The 23640-nt window shown below is 35.7% G+C and overlaps 2 pseudogenes; both read right to left on the bottom strand.

Annotated features, from left to right (window-relative positions):
- Positions 1-635: 635 nt before the first annotated feature.
- LOC121810626 lies at positions 636-9797 on the bottom strand (annotated as a pseudogene).
- Positions 9798-14269: 4472 nt separating this feature from the next.
- Positions 14270-23612, bottom strand: LOC121742668 (annotated as a pseudogene).
- Between the last annotated feature and the right edge of the window lie 28 nt (positions 23613-23640).

The following is a 23640-nucleotide window of genomic DNA, read 5'->3' as shown; positions in this document are numbered from 1 at the left end:
TCCACCAACAGACCTAGCTTCATACCCAAAGGCAGGGATCGATCCCCTAACCATTTGGTTATAGATGGACTAATCTCATGCCAGTCGACCACACTCCTTGGGTTTTTTTTACAACAATTTAATCCATTTGGAAAATAATTTACAGTAATATCGAGTTGTTGCCATAGTACAAATTAAATACTCCCTTCGTCTCACAATAAGTGTCACATTTTGTCATTTCGGTCTGTTTTACAATAAGAGTCATATTTCACTTTTAGTATAAATGGTAAGTAGACTCCACATTCCACCAACCAATTCTACTCACATTTTATTATAAAACTAATATATATAAGTGAGACTCATAATTTACTAACTTATTTAACTCACTTTTTTTTACATTTCTTAAAACCTTTCTTTACATTTCTTAAAACTTGTGCCCACATTAAATGTGACACTTAACGTGGGATAGAGTGTAGTATTTATTTAAGAGAGTTTATATGAGCTCGCCTTGTGGAGTCAACGCTATTAACAATAATGTTCTCTCTGACAAGACGTGCACCACCCATATTTATACAAGACATTACACATGACTTGATATATTCAATTCAAACTTCTTTACAGGCACCATGCTACCTAAGTATGCAAAAGGATTTTCAGGATATCAAAGAGAAGAATAAACCATAAAGCAACAAAATAGTCCAGGTCATTGAGGATGTGGAAGATTGACGACGTTTTCTGCGGTTAAGGTTTCTTCAGGTCCGTGGCTGCAGTGAACATTGAAGAGAAATTAATATCATCTCTCAAAATCAAAGAAACCGAGAAGAAGTTTCGATCTGAAAGGATAAGTTATACGTTACCTAAGGTAGCTTAAGGCAGACATCCTGTAGAGGCAGGTGAATACCAATATGTGCAATCCTATCGTATAGAAAAATGCAAAGGTTCTTGCATACCTGCAAGATCTCATGTCAGTTGGGATAAGGTGATGTTCGAGTCACAGCTCATGACCTCGGTCAACAGGTGTATCAGGAATACTATTGGACTAATGATGCATATATATTTCTTAGAAACATGTGGCAAAATTCTCGGGTTGGACTAATGTCCAGTGCTGGAGATAGACAGATTATGTTGGAGAAGGTTGCAAAGTCCTGTGGTTTAATATTGTAGAGGAAAATCAGAAGGGAAGAACCTTTATTAAAAGCTGAAACAACAACAAAATTATAAAAAGAACCTTGGCTATCTATGTTTGTTGCACTTCTGGGGAAAACAAATATTTTTCTCTGTTTTGGTGAAACAAAAACCAGAAACAACCGTAGTTTGAGTGGCAAAAACTCTAATTCCCGGGAATTATTTTTAAATGATAATAATATAATGTTATAATATTAGTAATAATAATAATAGCTAAACTCCAGAAGTACCAATTTCTCTTTCCACTGAAAACATTATTTTCTAAGTTATTTTTGTCAAATATTATCCTCAAAAATAAAATGAAGAAAAATTTATGCACAGCTACATCACCATTGCAGTCAGTGTTTCAGTTTGCATCTGAAACAGCAAGCAGCGATGTCTATAAATTGAGCAAGGCAATGGAGTAAGGTAACACCAGAATACACATGAGAAACAGAATATGTGTAACCAGAGTTACATTATTCTTATATCAAAAAGATAGGGAAGCATACTTGTTCCCAAGAAGAAACCGCCCACTGCTGAGGGTAATTTTATCTCTCAATCCTAGTTCCTTGTACCTTTGATCTCTTTCCTGTTTTGCATTATCATGAAAAGTAATAAAAGAAAATCAGCTAGAATATATATTAAAAAAGGGTACAGAAAACACATATTGTAACTCATAGCTATAGGTTTGATTTTATTATGCCAACAGAAAACAAAAAAAAAATTAAAGTCTTTGGCAGCAACCATAAGCAGGAATTATAGACAAAGATGACCCACCTTTTTTGAAAATGCTGCAAATGGATTAATATCGTCCTCATATATCTTTTTATACTTTGATTCAACATCAGAACTAAAACCACTCTCCAGATCTTCAGCATACTGAAAATAAGTATTAAGTACACAGATTATTTAAGATATGTATATTTGGCTTGAAATATAATGTAGTATCTTAATGTCAGCACCTTCTTTGATCCTCTAGACACAACTTTCTCAGAATTATAATCCTGAACATAACGTATTTTCCCGTAGAGTTTGACATTATCTGCCTTTGTTTTCTCAAGCTCGGTGGTAAGGATTCCAATCTTCTCATTCAGTATTCTTATTTCCTGAAGACCAAATTAAGTTAACAATTTGAACAGCAGAAAGGAAAACTGAAAGAGTACCAGAAACATGTTCCAGCCCATGTACAAATAAAAATGTTCAGAGGAATGTAGACCTCTTCAGTCTCCCGCAAACGTGCCCGAAATCGATCACGCTGGTTGCATATCACCTTAAGCATAGAGCTTTGGTCTAAATCAGCAGGAGCACGCCTTTGTTCTGCATTCTGTCCCAGGAAGCATTTAGCAGCAAAAAGTTGAACAAAAGGTCACATATGTACATAAGCCACTTGATGCGACAGCAATCCAAGATTTTACATGCTTCTTACTCTAAATCATGATCATGTGTCCACTTTAAACAAGATACACACATATCTCTACTAAATGGAGCTCTTGCAGCTAAGAAAGTGAGAAAGAACTTCAGTTTGAAACTATTATTAAAACCCTCCATCACCCTTTCAGGATAATTATTGTCTATCCACTTATGCCAAATGTTAAAATCTATGTACCTCAGAACCAAGTGCCAGCACATTTAATAATGATCAACTCTTCAACTTTCTAAGAAGGAAAAAAATGTTTCCTTAGCGTACCAAAATTGACTTCGTAATTACAAGTTACAACAACAGCATATGTTTTTTTCTGGTTCTCTAGTGCTCATTAAATATGTAGAATGCAACAAAGAACCCAAATTTCATAGACTCGATTAGAAACAATATTAGCTCCCATCCAGAAAAAGCTCTGACAAGTGAGGACACAAAGTAGTAGATATATTGGAGGCCTTGATGTCAATCATCCGAATCATATGCAGTTATGCAGAAGGAACTAGAATATCACAACTCACCTCGACTTGATTCGTCCCTCCAGATTCCGACAGGTCCCAGTCATTGAAGAAACCGCTCTTTTTATCATTGGAACTGCAACCCTGCATTTAAAGGAGTTAATCAGAATACTTGGTGGTGGTGAACTATTAATGCCATCACTATGGTATAAGAAAATCATTAAAACACTGGCAACACAATCCCAACCCCTAGATAAGCAACACCCAGTGGAGGCTTCATACTTCAATTGGGAATTATCATCAAACATATAGTTGTAATTACCAGTGGTGCAAGTCTACGAGAAGAACTGAGAAAATAACTAACCTTTAGTATATCATCTTCAAGTTTTTGTATAAGCCTTTGCTGTTCATCAATCTGTGTTGATAGGTCTTTAATCTTAGTTTCAGCTGCTTCCAGGAGAGAGGACTTTTCAGCAATTTTGACCTAAGAGTAAGGAGACCGTTAGCCAACTTTTTCATACTGAGACTGAGCAATTTTATTTGTTAGCAGTCACGTCAGCAATCCATTTGGTGAAGTGAAAATTAATTGTATTTCGTTTGTTCTTATTAGTCTCAAATATTAAAAGAAAAATTAATTAAATAAGTTTCAAAATGTTGGTGGAAGAATGATAGATAGCCCAGAGAAAATACCTGTAGAATTTAATATTTAACAGCTTACATATACTCCCTGAATATAACAAAAAATCAAACTGGTTTTGACTGAATTATTTGGCTTGTAACAAGCTGAAAAATTGTTTCTATTTTTTAGACAGTAGAAATGTACCAATTGATGGCTCCTAGTTGAACAGGACCATCCAGTCTGGTTATAAATATTGCAACTTCTTTATGAAAATGATCTAATAGCCTCAATTTCATATTATCTGTTTCTCCTGGAAACTTCATCTCATAGTTAGCATGCCAGGGCCATTGTAACAAGTATTACGTCCTCAGACTCAGATGTACCTTATATTGAGTCAGTTCGTGCTCCATTTTTCGATTCTTGTCCAGAAGTAATGACTCCAATTTGCTCATCTCTTCACCGCTAGTAGCTGTTTCCCAATCCTCAGCTTCAATTGAATTATAACCAACAGCCTAAGAATGTAACAATGATCGGACAACTCCAAATAAATAGAGTAACCTTGGTCATATTTCCAAAACAATATTCTATACAAAATAGTAGGTATAAGAATTTATTTAACTAAGCTAATAATTAGGGTTACCCATTTAATTTCAATAAAATGTTTAGACAATACCAAAAGTTATTGTTCACTAGGTCTCAGCCATGACGATCTGTAGAAAATAAGTAGAGAAGTCCGAGAAAGATATTCACATGCTACATTTTGAGAAGCCAAAAATTGGATGCTTGTTATACACCTTGATAAAAAAAACTTTTCAGACTATCATGGTTCACATATAAATTCAGGTTTTAGGTTTACAAAATTTGTTCTTCATGTTAATAGTTAAATGTTAATCACTCCCAGCCTAAGGACCTTTCAGACTTCATCTATGTACCCTCATTTACCCAGTCAAAGCACAAGAAGCTAATGTTAGATTCCTCCATAGTGGTCGTGTTCACATCACCTGCAAAATTTTTACTTTCTTGCGCAAATCCTCAACTAGTTTTTCAGTTGGTCGCGTCTGAATCTCCTTTTTCAACTCCTCAAGCTCGAGTTCCTGAGAATGTGTTACAAATAAGAGATAGATGAATACAAACTAAAGATGCGTCTAGGAAAAATAACTTGAAGCGTTTTGCAAAGACAGATGGAAGAACGAAACTGTAAAGCAGAAAACTCGTAAGTAATTGGAGAATACTCGAATTTCGCAAAGAAAATGAGGGCAGGATTGTTAATGACAATATTAGTCCTAAAGCAGAGATAGACCATAACCGGAATATAATTGGACTCAAACAAGGTTGTAGATAGCAGGACTGAAAACATTATCTCCTCTACTGTCAAATAAGATTAGTGACAATTATATTAATTTTAATACTGGTCATGGCTTATATCTTACACCCTAACTAGTACGCAAATAATGCAACTGCATGAGAATTTATCAGACCCTGGCTTATGCATGATTCATACCAAAAAACTGACCTGCTAGCAAATAGTCAGGTACAAGAACATTTCCTGCTTGCCTAGGAGCTAAGTGAGATTCAATACATAATTGGTTATTTGATATTTCTAGCCTCCACTTTCATCTGCCTCTTTGCACCCATTCAAAAACAGCCCTCTTAAAATAGTAAAAAACATGTCATAAAAATAAAATGCAGTTGTAATCACCTTTTCATTGAGCAAAGCCTTCAACTTCTTCAGCTCATTCAAATTATATTCTCGCTCATTTGATAGTGTTGTCTCAATATTGTGCAGTTCTGTATTCAGTTCAGAGATTATCTTTTCCTTTGCACTAAGAGAATTCTCAAGTACGGTGTTTGCATTTGAACTATCACTGCAGCACAATAACCAGATCAAAGGAAAGAAAATACATGACAGAAAAAAGGCACCTACAAGTCCTAGAGGCCAGAGTAGAAAGGAAACTTACATAGCATGACAACTAATGAAGCAGAAAATGAGAAGAAACAAAATCAAGCCAGCAATTAACAAGCTCCCTCCCGTTCATAGTGATATGGGTGATCACTATCAATTTTTCAGGCATAGGTTGATACGAATAGTGTTACCAACTTTTACCTTTAATTAGACAAAAATATATAAAATTGACCCATCTAACCATGTAGTTCGAGCTAGAGGGTATATGACAAAATGCCTATCTCAGACGATTTAATTCTTTAATTCCCTCAGGCATCAGTTCCAAAGAAAAGCATGCCATTCCCCTAAAAGAAACAAAAAAATACAAATAGGATAAGGATGCCTTTAATTTTTTTAAGAAACATCATATTTTCCTTATATCATGACCAGTCCCCATCAGTTACATGCTCAAAAGCCGCAATGCCAATTACTGCAGATATTTCACAAAAGATTCTATCATCCATCTTCAGATATGATTACACAAAAGTTTTAGGTCCAGCGGTTTTGATGTATATTTGGCATGTTACTCATTCCTTACCACTAAAAGAAGTCAAACTTAAAGAAATACAAAAGATGGAAGCACAATTTTTTTGTAATTTGATGACTTCTGACTTGCAGAGGGAAAGACAAAAAATACTATAAACGAGAAAATTATTTATGTATCCATTACACCAAAAACATACCTTCTCTTATGTCCGCTCTCTTCATTAGCTGATTGTAACTGAGAGCGCAGAAGCCCCTGTTAACAATGCAACAGGAGCTATCAATTAGCACTGTCCACATTTGAAAGTTAGAAAGATCAACGGAAACCTCTATTGAATTTTCTTGATTCATTATCTAGGCATACACAAATAATACCCAGCACTATGCCACACCAATAATCACCACCATTTTCAATGATAGAACTCTGAAGATATGTAAAATTTTCCATGTGATCTTATGTATAGTAAAATTGCTTCTCAGCTCAAACAGAGTGCCATCTAAAACATTCCCAGTAATCTTATCTTATTGTCACACAAAGTGGTATACTAGTAAGGTCACCTCTGAAGTTACAAGATATAGGACAAACTATTCATTAGTAATGACATTGTCTGCCAGATGGCTCAAAAAATTTGAAAAGCGAAAGCTTTTCACAACATAAGAATGTAGGCTCACCTTTTCTCTCTCAAGGCTTAAAAGACGTGTCTGAGCTTCTTCAACTTCATCCATCAAAGATTAACTTCTGATTGTTTCGTAGCTCTATCCTCATCTGTGATTAAACAAATACTAGAGTTACTCTAAGTGCAAATGTATATATTGGTTCAGTAACATAATAAACAGATTCTTAGCTGCTTATTAGTATGTGGATGTAACATTAAAGAGTAAAAAAGAAGGCAGAAATCTTATAACCATTCTGACCTGATTGGGCACGAAGTTCAAACAACTGGCTCTGAGCAAATTCATGAAGTTTCCGCATAGTAGATACACTTTCTTGAGCTTGGCGCAGTTGATCTTGTAACATTCGCTCCCTGAATTATCACAAACAAATGGCATTCAACCTATGGGAATGTATAATAACTGAAAGGTTGCCAATAAAGATTATCCTCAATACGGCGTGATATTTCTTTTACCACTTTTTTGTAAGAAATATAACCACTATGTTCAGACCTTATGCTAAGACACGGCAACTAAAAGTCAGCTATGGAGCTCATAGAATATATAGTACCTTTCTTTTAGAACTTCCATGGTTTTCTGATTCTCTTCGGCCAATTTCGTTGCTTAATCTCAACAATTTCTTTCACTTTTTCCTCCATCTTCAAGATCAAGAGAGATAAGCTTAAATGAAATGAGGAAATAATAAAAAAAAAGTGCATGCTAGTCACTCAAAAAAAAACTAAACAGCTGCACGCTTTTCTGGATAACAGACAATATTGACGGATGCCACTAAAGTCCATACCACAAATGATTGGAAAAAGAGGTCTTATAAAAGTATTCCTCCATCTACATGGGGGGGGGGGAGTTGGAGGTTTTCAGCCACAATTGTTCTTTGGTAACCCCTCACAAAATGCTTTCTTGAGATAGAAAATTTTAAGTCCCTTCAGATAAAATGAATGCACATATCTTTCATATGTCTAAGCCTTTCTACGTCAAGCTTAAATGAAAAGTCCTATTATTATCTATGACTTAAACATCATTTCTTTGTTAGATTTGAACTTCTCAACAATTACAATAGTAGCTTATTTTCCTTGTAGAATGAATAGTGTAATTCATGAGTAACACGGCGGGTAAGTTGGTAACTTCCACGTGTCCAAAGCGACCCAACTACTGCAGCGCGAAAAAATGATGTGCAAGTACGCACTATTGCTAACATCAAAGAGCATACTTAATGTTAAACATATATAGAGACCTGTTGTTCTAACTGACGGGTGCGCTCTTCAAGTCTTCTTATTGTTGCTTGTTGGTTTTTCAGGTGAGTTGATTCAGTGCGGAATTCCTCAAGCTCAACCTTCATCTTTCTGTTTTCAGACTCCAGTTCAAACAACTTGGCATCCTTCTCCTGTATAAGAAGAAGAGAAGGTGTCAAAATAGATACAATTTAGATTAATTAATAACCAATGAGGTTTTTCATAGCAACATCACACATAGATGTGGATGGTAGCGTTGAATACACATGGACTGCCTGATTTAAACCCAACTTAAAATATAGAGAATTCATGTGAAGCATGCAGGCATGTTAAGTCTCAAAACTCGAAGTTTTATATGTAAATTACTAATCAATTCCACTTGAACTTAATGTGCCAATTTGGACCAAATAATACGGATTCAAACTAATTAAATGATCCCATCAGAAAAACTAAGAAAATGATTTCTGTGTCACCATGTTTCGAAATTTCAATATCAATATCATGAGTAATTACTTAGCACATACTAATTTTTATTATTTCATGATACAAACAATGTTTACCACATGTTTGGGTTAGGAACTTAGGATAAAGCATTAGTGTTACTCAATCCCCCGAAATAGGAGTAAATCAAAAGAACTGTTTCATAGGTACTTACTGCAACTGAGTTTAGAACTGGGCAAGGATCCGGAGCTTCGTAAAGTTTCTGGTAATGTTGAGAAAGGCATTTTCCCCAAATTTTGCTCTCTTGGTAAGTTTATCAACCTCTTCTTGATAACCCTTAAGTAAAGAGTTGAACCAATGTCAACTTCTCTTCATTTGAAGCCTTCTTGAAGTCTGTTACAAGTTAACTTTCAGATGGTGACAAACAGTACTGTAAAATGTGTCCATGATCTCGATCAGGACAGGTGATCACTAAAAGCACAGCATATGTCTAGGCAAAACATGGAGGCAGCATGAGAAAGCAAAACATGATAAAAGTGGAAGAGAATACCTCTAGTGCTCTCTGCAAGCTTCCTACGATTCTTCTGACTGTTCTCCTGATTCTCTGCAATTCTAATCCCCTGTTCATCCAGGATAGTCCTTTCTTTCTCCAAATCAAAATCTGGAAGGATCAAAGGGCTTTGTTGAAATTAAAATAATCACACACCAATATCTTTATGAAAGTGCCCCTCAGATAATCAAAGTAGATACTTGTTCCCATAATCATCACAGAGGCCTTAACCACACAGGAGATCAACAACATTAAGAAATAGAGAAATGTGAATTAGTGAGAATTCAAGGTAATTGTTTGAGAAAGGTAAGTATGAATTAGGAACTGTATCAGATTGAAGAGTCTTCTCAGGTTTACGCATTTTGGTACATTATCACTAGCTACAACTAGGAAAGGGAGAACAATCCAAGTTAATAGTACGAACTGAAGAAGATAGTTATGAAACAAATTTAGGTTACAATGGATTATATGTGAAGAGTACCTTTCCAGAAAGTAGCAACAGCAGATACAGGAGCAGAGGTCGATGAGTGAGTTCGGTTTTTCTCCTCTCGGATCCCTCCTCCTCCACCACCACCCACCTTGCAAACCTTCCATTACTGATTACTGATCTCAATGTCCGGGGCTTTTAGTCTCCCCGATCGCCCTCCTCTCCTCCCCTCCTCCACTCCACTTTGTAGACCTTATATTGCTGATTCTCAATGCACACGAAACCTCAACCTTAGAGAATGGAAGAGAATTACCGTGATGATGATGATGATGATGATGAAGAAGAATTCTAGGCTCTTGTCAATTTTGATAACTGATCTCAATGTCCGGCACTCAAACCTCAATTCTTTTCATCTTATGCTCAAATTAAGATTTATAAAGGTTAATTAAATAGTTTCACCAAGAATTTACATCTAAAATTGGTTGATTGGAAAGCAGAATTTTATAGAATATCAGAGCCAGAAAGAGAAGTTGGGTAGTCAATGTGTGGGGCCACGCCCACATGGTGGGAAAAAGTGATATTGGGCTTTAATTAAAATAAAATAAAACCCAGCAAATAATGACTAGTTATAATTATGTTGAATAATCGGACTAGTAAAAATTGATCGAACAAAATTTGAATAAATGATAAATAAATAAATAAGGCATTTTTATACGAAAATATCAAACATAAATCATTACAATAAAGAATTATTCAACTTGGTAGCATATGCATGCCTACCAAAGAATTATCCATACATAACATACTAATTGTAGTACGAAATAATATTTTTTAAATATTATAAGTTAATAAAATATTTAAGTACTTCAATCAAATAAATATTTAAAGATTATCTAATTTGCCTAGTAAACAAGTCATAAATAAAGACAAAATATATTACTAGCCCAAATTGGTTAATTTATAAAAAAAATATTAGTATTGAATAAAATGGGAATGAAGTGGTGCCAAAGAGAAATAGGAAAGCTGCAAAGTGCAACGTAGAAAGAACTATCGAGCCGCCCTAGCTGTTTTGCCATCTTCTCTCACTCACTCTACTGCTCGCCGCTCCCTCTCTCTTTCTCTCGAGGTAACAATCCCAGTTTCTTCTTTCTGTTGTTTCATGTAAAATTTCCCTTCCCATTCACGGTTTTGAGTGAACTGTCAGGCCTGAATTCGAGGTGTTCTCAAGTTTTGAAATGGCGGAGAGCTTTTGCTTTAATGTTTTTCAATTTTCACGTAATCAAACATGATGTATCCTAAATTTGCTTGCAAGTTGAAAGTCTGTACGTTTTGTTGATTATCTCACGTGCATAAACCCTACTTTCGCCCATTTTATCCCCACATTTAGAAAATGTTTTCAATCCGCATTTTTTTTATTGGAAACGAGCCACGATCCAAATTTGATCGGTCAATGGATTGATTTTGAGGTTAACTCTGTGTTGCAACTCCAATTGTCCACATTGCTGCCATTTAGATGCATTTATGGTTCCATTGTCACAATGCCGGAATGGCTGTGTGGTCTTGCAACGAGTTCTGTCAATTAGAAGTTTAACTGCTTCTTGTATTTTAGCCTCTATTATTTTGATTGGAATACAATATGATTAAGTGAGATATACATCGATGATTAGGTATGAGTGCATATCCAATTCTAAGCACATATAAGGATATCTATAATTTCTTGTATATGTGTTTTAATTGGGGGCAGTTAGTACTCTAACTAAAAAACGCATTTAAACTTGAAAACTAAACTTCTGTAGATTGTGATTATTGCCTTTAGTTACTTGTCAATTTTTGTTTTTATTTTGTCCGTCAGTAAATCAAAGCAGATCCAACCAGTGGTCCAGTTTCTGGCATGGGAAGCAGAGAAGAGTCGGAGGTTGATGACGAATTTAATGAAATTTACAAGGCATACACTGGCCCCGTGGTTTCTAATATACCAAATGAACCAGAAAAAACAAGCAAAAGGTCACATGCAGGTTCTGACAAAGAGGAGCAAACTCCTGATCCTAATGCTGTCCCAACAGATTTTACTAGCCGCGAAGCAAAAGTTTGGGAAGCCAAATCTAAGGCTACAGAGAGGAATTGGAAGAAGAGGAAAGAAGAAGAATGATTTGCAAACTATGTGGTGAATCTGGTCACTTTACTCAGGTGCTTTTCGTGTACTAATATTAATTGATTGCAGCTTTGTCCATGTGTGTATGATGAAAGTAAGAGAGAGAGGAGTTATTTTTGGCCCCTTCAATACCTGTGCACATTTTGACATCTTGTTCTATATGAAACTCTTTGAGTTTACTACCTATGAAAGAACTTCTTCCGTGCACTAATAACGATTAATGTATATGCTGCTTGAGTTTTCTTTTTTTGGCTTTCTCAAATTCTATTGTCTTGCTCTGAGTTGTTCCCATAGTCTTGGATTGTGAAAGAAGATAAATTAGTGTCTAGGTGTTAGGTTCATTACTTAACCTTTTTCAAATTACAAATGCAGGCTTTCAATTTTTCATCTTACTTAACAATTCTGCGATTTTTCTCCAATTTATATAATCTAAAATGGACTCCTTAATCTTTCAAATCCTAACTGAAATCTTTTTCAGGATTCAACCAGTTGGACGTGATGTTACCAAAAATAGCTCTTACATGATCCTTCACATGAGTTCTTGTTCTACTTTACTTATGTATTGAAAACCACTCTCATTTTCATTACAGTTTCTAATAAATAGTGTTTTAGGGTTGCCCGTCTACTCTTGGAGCTAATCGCAAGTCGCAAGACTTCTTTGAAAGGGTACCTGCAAGAGATCCTCACGTGAAGGCTTTGTTCTCGGAAGATGTAGTAAACAAAATTGAGAAAGATATTGGATGCACAATAAAAAATCAACGAGAAATTCATAATTGTCAGTGGCAAGGACAGGTTGATCTTGAAGAAAGGTGTGATGCTGTTCATAAGATTAGAGAAGAGGGTGTGATAAAGGGTGTTCATAAATATGTTGAGGAGGGCGAGCGCAAAGGTTCGTCGAGCTCCCCAATTTCACAGTCCAGATCATATGAGTACGTAGAAGTCCTGTTATCTCTCGACTAGGGACGATTGGATCCCAAAAGTCCAATTCCAGCCCCCACCCGTGCTGCACATATTTCTCATAGGTATTCGCAATTTATGTTTACCGGGAAATCTGTGCAGAGTAATGCTGGTCGGAGTGAATGGGAGTATGTTTTTGGTGATGAATCGGAAGGTTTAAATTTGGTTTTGTTAGCTTGATGGTGGAAACGTTTACAATTCTTGTGTTGAATCCGGAGTGTCAGATCTGTTGTAAAAATCCGAAGTTATGGAGACGATCGATTATGTTTGGTTTCGGATTGCTTTTTTGGATCCGGAGTGTATTACGCGTTTCGACTTGAGTATCTGAGTTAGATGTGGTTTTTTATTTTGATGCCTAGTCTTCCGTGTTTCATTTCGCTTCCGTACCTAGTATATGTAAGATCTGATTTTAGTTTTCCTCTTCCCCGGTTTAAAAATTCCCGTAAGTTTTCCCGACCGACCAAACTTTTACAAACACATGCCTGTTCGAATCTGGGAATGGCTCTGTTTCCCCCCTCATCTTCGTGTTTAAAAAAAACAAAAATTATTTTACTAATATTAATTTAAAATCATTTCCGTTGAAGAATCCAAATGCCGTTGTGGTTGCATGCTCAGTTATTATTTTTTGCAGCTTTTTTCTCTGCCGTACTTTGCCCCTATTTTCTTGGTCATGGTCCCCACTGTTGGTGTGGGCTCCGGTCTAGCTAAATATGTAGTCGTTTAACACACGTTCTAGGAGTAAAGCTTATATAAACCTAAGTGCCTTAATGATGTTTGATCTCAGCATGTTTACAGCTTTCTAGGTCTAGCGTTTATATTTCCTGCCTAGGTCTAGTAGTAGTTATACCTCAACCCTGTTTGCGTGGCAGCAGCCGCTTAGTCAAGAGTCTCTAAATGCTCTCTTACGTGCCATATTCGTGGGAGCGACCCCTGCTTCTCTATACTAATTTATAGTATTCGGTTGAGGGATCTTTTGAAGGGGAGTTTTGTGTGTACAACGACAGAGTATTATGAGTTACATTGAATTCCTAGACCAAGTGATCTAGTGGATTCATAGGACTTGGTGTCTCGACCACCTCACAACATATAAACACACGCTACTCTAAACTCGCGACTTCACATGTTTTATTAAATATTTTATTTATCATTGTTTAATCGGTTGGACCAATTGAACCATAAACCCATAAACTGCATTAGTTCGTTCACTACCAATCTGGTTCTTAAAAGATTGGTTTTTACAATAACTTTTTTTATATATATAATTACAAGGGTATCCACCAACAGACCTAGCTTCATCCCAAAGGCAGGGATCGATCCCCTAACCATTTGGTTATAGATGGACTAATCTCATGCCAGTCGACCACACTCCTTGGGTTTTTTTTACAACAATTTAATCCATTTGGAAAATAATTTACAGTAATATCGAGTTGTTGCCATAGTACAAATTAAATACTCCCTTCGTCTCACAATAAGTGTCACATTTTGTCATTTCGGTCTGTTTTACAATAAGAGTCATATTTCACTTTTAGTATAAATGGTAAGTAGACTCCACATTCCACCAACCAATTCTACTCACATTTTATTATAAAACTAATATATATAAGTGAGACTCATAATTTACTAACTTATTTAACTCACTTTTTTTTACATTTCTTAAAACCTTTCTTTACATTTCTTAAAACTTGTGCCCACATTAAATGTGACACTTAACGTGGGATAGAGTGTAGTATTTATTTAAGAGAGTTTATATGAGCTCGCCTTGTGGAGTCAACGCTATTAACAATAATGTTCTCTCTGACAAGACGTGCACCACCCATATTTATACAAGACATTACACATGACTTGATATATTCAATTCAAACTTCTTTACAGGCACCATGCTACCTAAGTATGCAAAAGGATTTTCAGGATATCAAAAGAGAAGAATAAACCATAAAGCAACAAAATAGTCCAGGTCATTGAGGATGTGGAAGATTGACGACGTTTTCTGCGGTTAAGGTTTCTTCAGGTCCGTGGCTGCAGTGAACATTGAAGAGAAATTAATATCATCTCTCAAAATCAAAGAAACCGAGAAGAAGTTTCGATCTGAAAGGATAAGTTATACGTTACCTAAGGTAGCTTAAGGCAGACATCCTGTAGAGGCAGGTGAATACCAATATGTGCAATCCTATCGTATAGAAAAATGCAAAGGTTCTTGCATACCTGCAAGATCTCATGTCAGTTGGGATAAGGTGATGTTCGAGTCACAGCTCATGACCTCGGTCAACAGGTGTATCAGGAATACTATTGGACTAATGATGCATATATATTTCTTAGAAACATGTGGCAAAATTCTCGGGTTGGACTAATGTCCAGTGCTGGAGATAGACAGATTATGTTGGAGAAGGTTGCAAAGTCCTGTGGTTTAATATTGTAGAGGAAAATCAGAAGGGAAGAACCTTTATTAAAAGCTGAAACAACAACAAAATTATAAAAAGAACCTTGGCTATCTATGTTTGTTGCACTTCTGGGGAAAACAAATATTTTTCTCTGTTTTGGTGAAACAAAAACCAGAAACAACCGTAGTTTGAGTGGCAAAAACTCTAATTCCCGGGAATTATTTTTAAATGATAATAATATAATGTTATAATATTAGTAATAATAATAATAGCTAAACTCCAGAAGTACCAATTCTCTTTCCACTGAAAACATTATTTTCTAAGTTATTTTTGTCAAATATTATCCTCAAAAATAAATGAAGAAAATTTATGCACAGCTACATCACCATTGCAGTCAGTGTTTCAGTTTGCATCTGAAACAGCAAGCAGCGATGTCTATAAATTGAGCAAGGCAATGGAGTAAGGTAACACCAGAATACACATGAGAAACAGAATATGTGTAACCAGAGTTACATTATTCTTATATCAAAAAGATAGGGAAGCATACTTGTTTCCCAAGAAGAAACCGCCCACTGCTGAGGGTAATTTTATCTCTCAATCCTAGTTCCTTTACCTTTGATCTCTTTCCTGTTTTGCATTATCATGAAAAGTAATAAAAGAAAATCAGCTAGAATATATATTAAAAAGGGTACAGAAAACACATATTGTAACTCATAGCTATAGGTTTGATTTATTATGCCAACAGAAAACAAAAAAAAATTAAAGTCTTTGGCAGCAACCATAAGCAGGAATTATAGACAAAGATGACCCCACCTTTTTTGAAAATGCTGCAAATGGATTAATATCGTCCTCATATATCTTTTTATACTTTGATTCAACATCAGAACTAAAACCACTCTCCAGATCTTCAGCATACTGAAAATAAGTATTAAGTACACAGATTATTTAAGATATGTATATTTGGCTTGAAATATAATGTATTATCTTAATGTCAGCACCTTCTTTGATCCTCTAGACACAACTTTCTCAGAATTATAATCCTGAACATAACGTATTTTCCCGTAGAGTTTGACATTATCTGCCTTTGTTTCTCAAGCTCGGTGGTAAGGATTCCAATCTTCTCATTCAGTATTCTTATTTCCTGAAGACCAAATTAAGTTAACAATTTGAACAGCAGAAAGGAAAACTGAAAGAGTACCAGAAACATGTTCCAGCCCATGTACAAATAAAAATGTTCAGAGGAATGTAGACCTCTTCAGTCTCCCGCAAACGTGCCCGAAATCGATCACGCTGGTTGCATATCACCTTAAGCATAGAGCTTTGGTCTAAATCAGCAGGAGCACGCCTTTGTTCTGCATTCTGTCCCAGGAAGCATTTAGCAGCAAAAAGTTGAACAAAAGGTCACATATGTACATAAGCCACTTGATGCGACAGCAATCCAAGATTTTACATGCTTCTTACTCTAAATCATGATCATGTGTCCACTTTAAACAAGATACACACATATCTCTACTAAATGGAGCTCTTGCAGCTAAGAAAGTGAGAAAGAACTTCAGTTTGAAACTATTATTAAAACCCTCCATCACCCTTTCAGGATAATTATTGTCTATCCACTTATGCCAAATGTTAAAATCTATGTACCTCAGAACCAAGTGCCAGCACATTTAATAATGATCAACTCTTCAACTTTCTAAGAAGGAAAAAAATGTTTCCTTAGCGTACCAAAATTGACTTCGTAATTACAAGTTACAACAACAGCATATGTTTTTTTCTGGTTCTCTAGTGCTCATTAAATATGTAGAATGCAACAAAGAACCCAAATTTCATAGACTCGATTAGAAACAATATTAGCTCCCATCCAGAAAAAGCTCTGACAAGTGAGGACACAAAGTAGTAGATATATTGGAGGCCTTGATGGTCAATCATCCGAATCATATGCAGTTATGCAGAAGGAACTAGAATATCACAACTCACCTCGACTTGATTCGTCCCTCCAGATTCCGACAGGTCCCAGTCATTGAAGAAACCGCTCTTTTTATCATTGGAACTGCAACCCTGCATTTAAAGGAGTTAATCAGAATACTTGGTGGTGGTGAACTATTAATGCCATCACTATGGTATAAGAAAATCATTAAAACACTGGCAACACAATCCCAACCCCTAGATAAGCAACACCCAGTGGAGGCTTCATACTTCAATTGGGAATTATCATCAAACATATAGTTGTAATTACCAGTGGTGCAAGTCTACGAGAAGAACTGAGAAAAATAACTAACCTTTAGTATATCATCTTCAAGTTTTTGTATAAGCCTTTGCTGTTCATCAATCTGTGTTGATAGGTCTTTAATCTTAGTTTCAGCTGCTTCCAGGAGAGAGGACTTTTCAGCAATTTTGACCTAAGAGTAAGGAGACCGTTAGCCAACTTTTTCATACTGAGACTGAGCAATTTTATTTGTTAGCAGTCACGTCAGCAATCCATTTGGTGAAGTGAAAATTAATTGTATTTCGTTTGTTCTTATTAGTCTCAAATATTAAAAGAAAAATTAATTAAATAAGTTTCAAAATGTTGGTGGAAGAATGATAGATAGCCCAGAGAAAATACCTGTAGAATTTAATATTTAACAGCTTACATATACTCCCTGAATATAACAAAAAATCAAACTGGTTTTGACTGAATTATTTGGCTTGTAACAAGCTGAAAAATTGTTTCTATTTTTTAGACAGTAGAAATGTACCAATTGATGGCTCCTAGTTGAACAGGACCATCCAGTCTGGTTATAAATATTGCAACTTCTTTATGAAAATGATCTAATAGCCTCAATTTCATATTATCTGTTTCTCCTGGAAACTTCATCTCATAGTTAGCATGCCAGGGCCATTGTAACAAGTATTACGTCCTCAGACTCAGATGTACCTTATATTGAGTCAGTTCGTGCTCCATTTTTCGATTCTTGTCCAGAAGTAATGACTCCAATTTGCTCATCTCTTCACCGCTAGTAGCTGTTTCCCAATCCTCAGCTTCAATTGAATTATAACCAACAGCCTAAGAATGTAACAATGATCGGACAACTCCAAATAAATAGAGTAACCTTGGTCATATTTCCAAAACAATATTCTATACAAAATAGTAGGTATAAGAATTTATTTAACTAAGCTAATAATTAGGGTTACCCATTTAATTTCAATAAAATGTTTAGACAATACCAAAAGTTATTGTTCACTAGGTCTCAGCCATGACGATCTGTAGAAAATAAGTAGAGAAGTCCGAGAAAGATATTCACATGCTACATTTTGAGAAGCCAAAAATTGGATGCTTGTTATACACCTTGATAAAAAAAACTTTTCAGACTATCATGGTTCACATATAAATTCAGGTTTTAGGTTTACAAAATTTGTTCTTCATGTTAATAGTTAAATGTTAATCACTCCCAGCCTAAGGACCTTTCAGACTTCATCTATGTACCCTCATTTACCCAGTCAAAGCACAAGAAGCTAATGTTAGATTCCTCCATAGTGGTCGTGTTCACATCACCTGCAAAATTTTTACTTTCTTGCGCAAATCCTCAACTAGTTTTTCAGTTGGTCGCGTCTGAATCTCCTTTTTCAACTCCTCAAGCTCGAGTTCCTGAGAATGTGTTACAAATAAGAGATAGATGAATACAAACTAAAGATGCGTCTAGGAAAAATAACTTGAAGCGTTTTGCAAAGACAGATGGAAGAACGAAACTGTAAAGCAGAAAACTCGTAAGTAATTGGAGAATACTCGAATTTCGCAAAGAAAATGAGGGCAGGATTGTTAATGACAATATTAGTCCTAAAGCAGAGATAGACCATAACCGGAATATAATTGGACTCAAACAAGGTTGTAGATAGCAGGACTGAAAACATTATCTCCTCTACTGTCAAATAAGATTAGTGACAATTATATTAATTTTAATACTGGTCATGGCTTATATCTTACACCCTAACTAGTACGCAAATAATGCAACTGCATGAGAATTTATCAGACCCTGGCTTATGCATGATTCATACCAAAAAACTGACCTGCTAGCAAATAGTCAGGTACAAGAACATTCCTGCTTGCCTAGGAGCTAAGTGAGATTCAATACATAATTGGTTATTTGATATTTCTAGCCTCCACTTTCATCTGCCTCTTTGCACCCATTCAAAAACAGCCCTCTTAAAATAGTAAAAAAACATGTCATAAAAATAAAATGCAGTTGTAATCACCTTTTCATTGAGCAAAGCCTTCAACTTCTTCAGCTCATTCAAATTATATTCTCGCTCATTTGATAGTGTTGTCTCAATATTGTGCAGTTCTGTATTCAGTTCAGAGATTATCTTTTCCTTTGCACTAAGAGAATTCTCAAGTACGGTGTTTGCATTTGAACTATCACTGCAGCACAATAACCAGATCAAAGGAAAGAAAATACATGACAGAAAAAAGGCACCTACAAGTCCTAGAGGCCAGAGTAGAAAGGAAACTTACATAGCATGACAACTAATGAAGCAGAAAATGAGAAGAAACAAAATCAAGCCAGCAATTAACAAGCTCCCTCCCGTTCATAGTGATATGGGTGATCACTATCAATTTTTCAGGCATAGGTTGATACGAATAGTGTTACCAACTTTTACCTTTAATTAGACAAAAATATATAAAATTGACCCATCTAACCATGTAGTTCGAGCTAGAGGGTATATGACAAAATGCCTATCTCAGACGATTTAATTCTTTAATTCCCTCAGGCATCAGTTCCAAAGAAAAGCATGCCATTCCCCTAAAAGAAACAAAAAAATACAAATAGGATAAGGATGCCTTTAATTTTTTTAAGAAACATCATATTTTCCTTATATCATGACCAGTCCCCATCAGTTACATGCTCAAAAGCCGCAATGCCAATTACTGCAGATATTTCACAAAAGATTCTATCATCCATCTTCAGATATGATTACACAAAAGTTTTAGGTCCAGCGGTTTTGATGTATATTTGGCATGTTACTCATTCCTTACCACTAAAAGAAGTCAAACTTAAAGAAATACAAAAGATGGAAGCACAATTTTTTTGTAATTTGATGACTTCTGACTTGCAGAGGGAAAGACAAAAAATACTATAAACGAGAAAATTATTTATGTATCCATTACACCAAAAACATACCTTCTCTTATGTCCGCTCTCTTCATTAGCTGATTGTAACTGAGAGCGCAGAAGCCCCTGTTAACAATGCAACAGGAGCTATCAATTAGCACTGTCCACATTTGAAAGTTAGAAAGATCAACGGAAACCTCTATTGAATTTTCTTGATTCATTATCTAGGCATACACAAATAATACCCAGCACTATGCCACACCAATAATCACCACCATTTTCAATGATAGAACTCTGAAGATATGTAAAATTTTCCATGTGATCTTATGTATAGTAAAATTGCTTCTCAGCTCAAACAGAGTGCCATCTAAAACATTCCCAGTAATCTTATCTTATTGTCACACAAAGTGGTATACTAGTAAAGGTCACCTCTGAAGTTACAAGATATAGGACAAACTATTCATTAGTAATGACATTGTCTGCCAGATGGCTCAAAAAATTTGAAAAGCGAAAGCTTTTCACAACATAAGAATGTAGGCTCACCTTTTCTCTCTCAAGGCTTAAAAGACGTGTCTGAGCTTCTTCAACTTCATCCATCAAAAGATTAACTTCTGATTGTTTCGTAGCTCTATCCTCATCTGTGATTAAACAAATACTAGAGTTACTCTAAGTGCAAATGTATATATTGGTTCAGTAACATAATAAACAGATTCTTAGCTGCTTATTAGTATGTGGATGTAACATTAAAGAGTAAAAAAGAAGGCAGAAATCTTATAACCATTCTGACCTGATTGGGCACGAAGTTCAAACAACTGGCTCTGAGCAAATTCATGAAGTTTCCGCATAGTAGATACACTTTCTTGAGCTTGGCGCAGTTGATCTTGTAACATTCGCTCCCTGAATTATCACAACAAATGGCATTCAACCTATGGGAATGTATAATAACTGAAAGGTTGCCAATAAAGATTATCCTCAATACGGCGTGATATTTCTTTTACCACTTTTTTGTAAGAAATATAACCACTATGTTCAGACCTTATGCTAAGACACGGCAACTAAAAGTCAGCTATGGAGCTCATAGAATATATAGTACCTTTCTTTTAGAACTTCCATGGTTTTCTGATTCTCTTCGGCCAAATTTCGTTGCTTAATCTCAACAATTTCTTTCACTTTTTCCTCCATCTTCAAGATCAAGAGAGATAAGCTTAAATGAAATGAGGAAATAATAAAAAAAAAGTGCATGCTAGTCACTCAAAAAAAACTAAACAGCTGCACGCTTTTCTGGATAACAGACAATATTGACGGATGCCACTAAAGTCCATACCACAAATGATTGGAAAAAGAGGTCTTATAAAAGTATTCCTCCATCTACATGGGGGGGGGGAGTTGGAGGTTTTCAGCCACAATTGTTCTTTGGTAACCCCTCACAAAATGCTTTCTTGAGATAGAAAATTTTAAGTCCCTTCAGATAAAATGAATGCACATATCTTTCATATGTCTAAGCCTTTCTACGTCAAGCTTAAATGAAAAGTCCTATTATTATCTATGACTTAAACATCATTTCTTTGTTAGATTTGAACTTCTCAACAATTACAATAGTAGCTTATTTTCCTTGTAGAATGAATAGTGTAATTCATGAGTAACACGGCGGGTAAGTTGGTAACTTCCACGTGTCCAAAGCGACCCAACTACTGCAGCGCGAAAAAATGATGTGCAAGTACGCACTATTGCTAACATCAAAGAGCATACTTAATGTTAAACATATATAGAGACCTGTTGTTCTAACTGACGGGTGCGCTCTTCAAGTCTTCTTATTGTTGCTTGTTGGTTTTTCAGGTGAGTTGATTCAGTGCGGAATTCCTCAAGCTCAACCTTCATCTTTCTGTTTTCAGACTCCAGTTCAAACAACTTGGCATCCTTCTCCTGTATAAGAAGAAGAGAAGGTGTCAAAATAGATACAATTTAGATTAATTAATAACCAATGAGGTTTTTCATAGCAACATCACACATAGATGTGGATGGTAGCGTTGAATACACATGGACTGCCTGATTTAACCCAACTTAAAATATAGAGAATTCATGTGAAGCATGCAGGCATGTTAAGTCTCAAAACTCGAAGTTTTATATGTAAATTACTAATCAATTCCACTTGAACTTAATGTGCCAATTTGGACCAAATAATACGGATTCAAACTAATTAAATGATCCCATCAGAAAAACTAAGAAAATGATTTCTGTGTCACCATGTTTCGAAATTTCAAATATCAATATCATGAGTAATTACTTAGCACATACTAATTTTTATTATTTCATGATACAAACAATGTTTACCACATGTTTGGGTTAGGAACTTAGGATAAAGCATTAGTGTTACTCAATCCCCCGAAATAGGAGTAAATCAAAAGAACTGTTTCATAGGTACTTACTGCAACTGAGTTTAGAACTGGGCAAGGATCCGGAGCTTCGTAAAGTTTCTGGTAAATGTTGAGAAAGGCATTTTCCCCCAAATTTTGCTCTCTTGGTAAGTTTATCAACCTCTTCTTGATAACCCTTAAGTAAAGAGTTGAACAATGTCAACTTCTCTTCATTTGAAGCCTTCTTGAAGTCTGTTACAAGTTAACTTTCAGATGGTGACAAACAGTACTGTAAAATGTGTCCATGATCTCGATCAGGACAGGTGATCACTAAAAGCACAGCATATGTCTAGGCAAAACATGGAGGCAGCATGAGAAAGCAAAACATGATAAAAGTGGAAGAGAATACCTCTAGTGCTCTCTGCAAGCTTCCTACGATTCTTCTGACTGTTCTCCTGATTCTCTGCAATTCTAATCCCCTGTTCATCCAGGATAGTCCTTTCTTTCTCCAAATCAAAATCTGGAAGGATCAAAAGGGCTTGTTGAAATTAAAATAATCACACACCAAATATCTTTATGAAAGTGCCCTCAGATAATCAAAGTAGATACTTGTTCCCATAATCATCACAGAGGCCTTAACCACACAGGAGATCAACAACATTAAGAAATAGAGAAATGTGAATTAGTGAGAATTCAAGGGTAATTGTTTGAGAAAAGGTAAGTATGAATTAGGAACTGTATCAGATTGAAGAGTCTTCTCAGGTTTACGCATTTTGGTACATTATCACTAGCTACAACTAGGAAAGGGAGAACAATCCAAGTTAATAGTACGAACTGAAGAAGATAGTTATGAAACAAATTTAGGTTACAATGGATTATATGTGAAGAGTACCTTTCCAGAAAGTAGCAACAGCAGATACAGGAGCAGAGGTCGATGATGAGTTCGGTTTTTCTCTCTCGGATCCTCCTCCTCCACCACCACCACCTTGCAAACCTTCCATTACTGATTACTGATCTCAATGTCCGGGGCTTTTAGTCTCCCCGATCGCCCTCCTCCTCCTCCTCCTCCACTTCCACTTTGTAGACCTTATATTGCTGATCTCAATGCACACGAAACCTCAACCCTTAGAGAATGGAAGAGAATTACCGTGATGATGATGATGATGATGATGAAGAAGAATTCTAGGGCTCTTGTCAATTTTGATAACTGATCTCAATGTCCGGCACTCAAAACCTCAATTCTTTTCATCTTATGCTCAAATTAAGATTTATTAAAGGTTAATTAAATAGTTTCACCAAAGATTTACATCTAAAATTGGTTGATTGGAA

This window comes from Salvia splendens, chromosome 7 (genome assembly GCF_004379255.2).
Source record: "Salvia splendens isolate huo1 chromosome 7, SspV2, whole genome shotgun sequence".
NCBI lineage: Eukaryota > Viridiplantae > Streptophyta > Magnoliopsida > Lamiales > Lamiaceae > Salvia > Salvia splendens.
The sequence above is the reverse complement of the archived record's forward strand: the minus strand, read 5'-3'. Positions and strand labels throughout refer to the sequence as shown.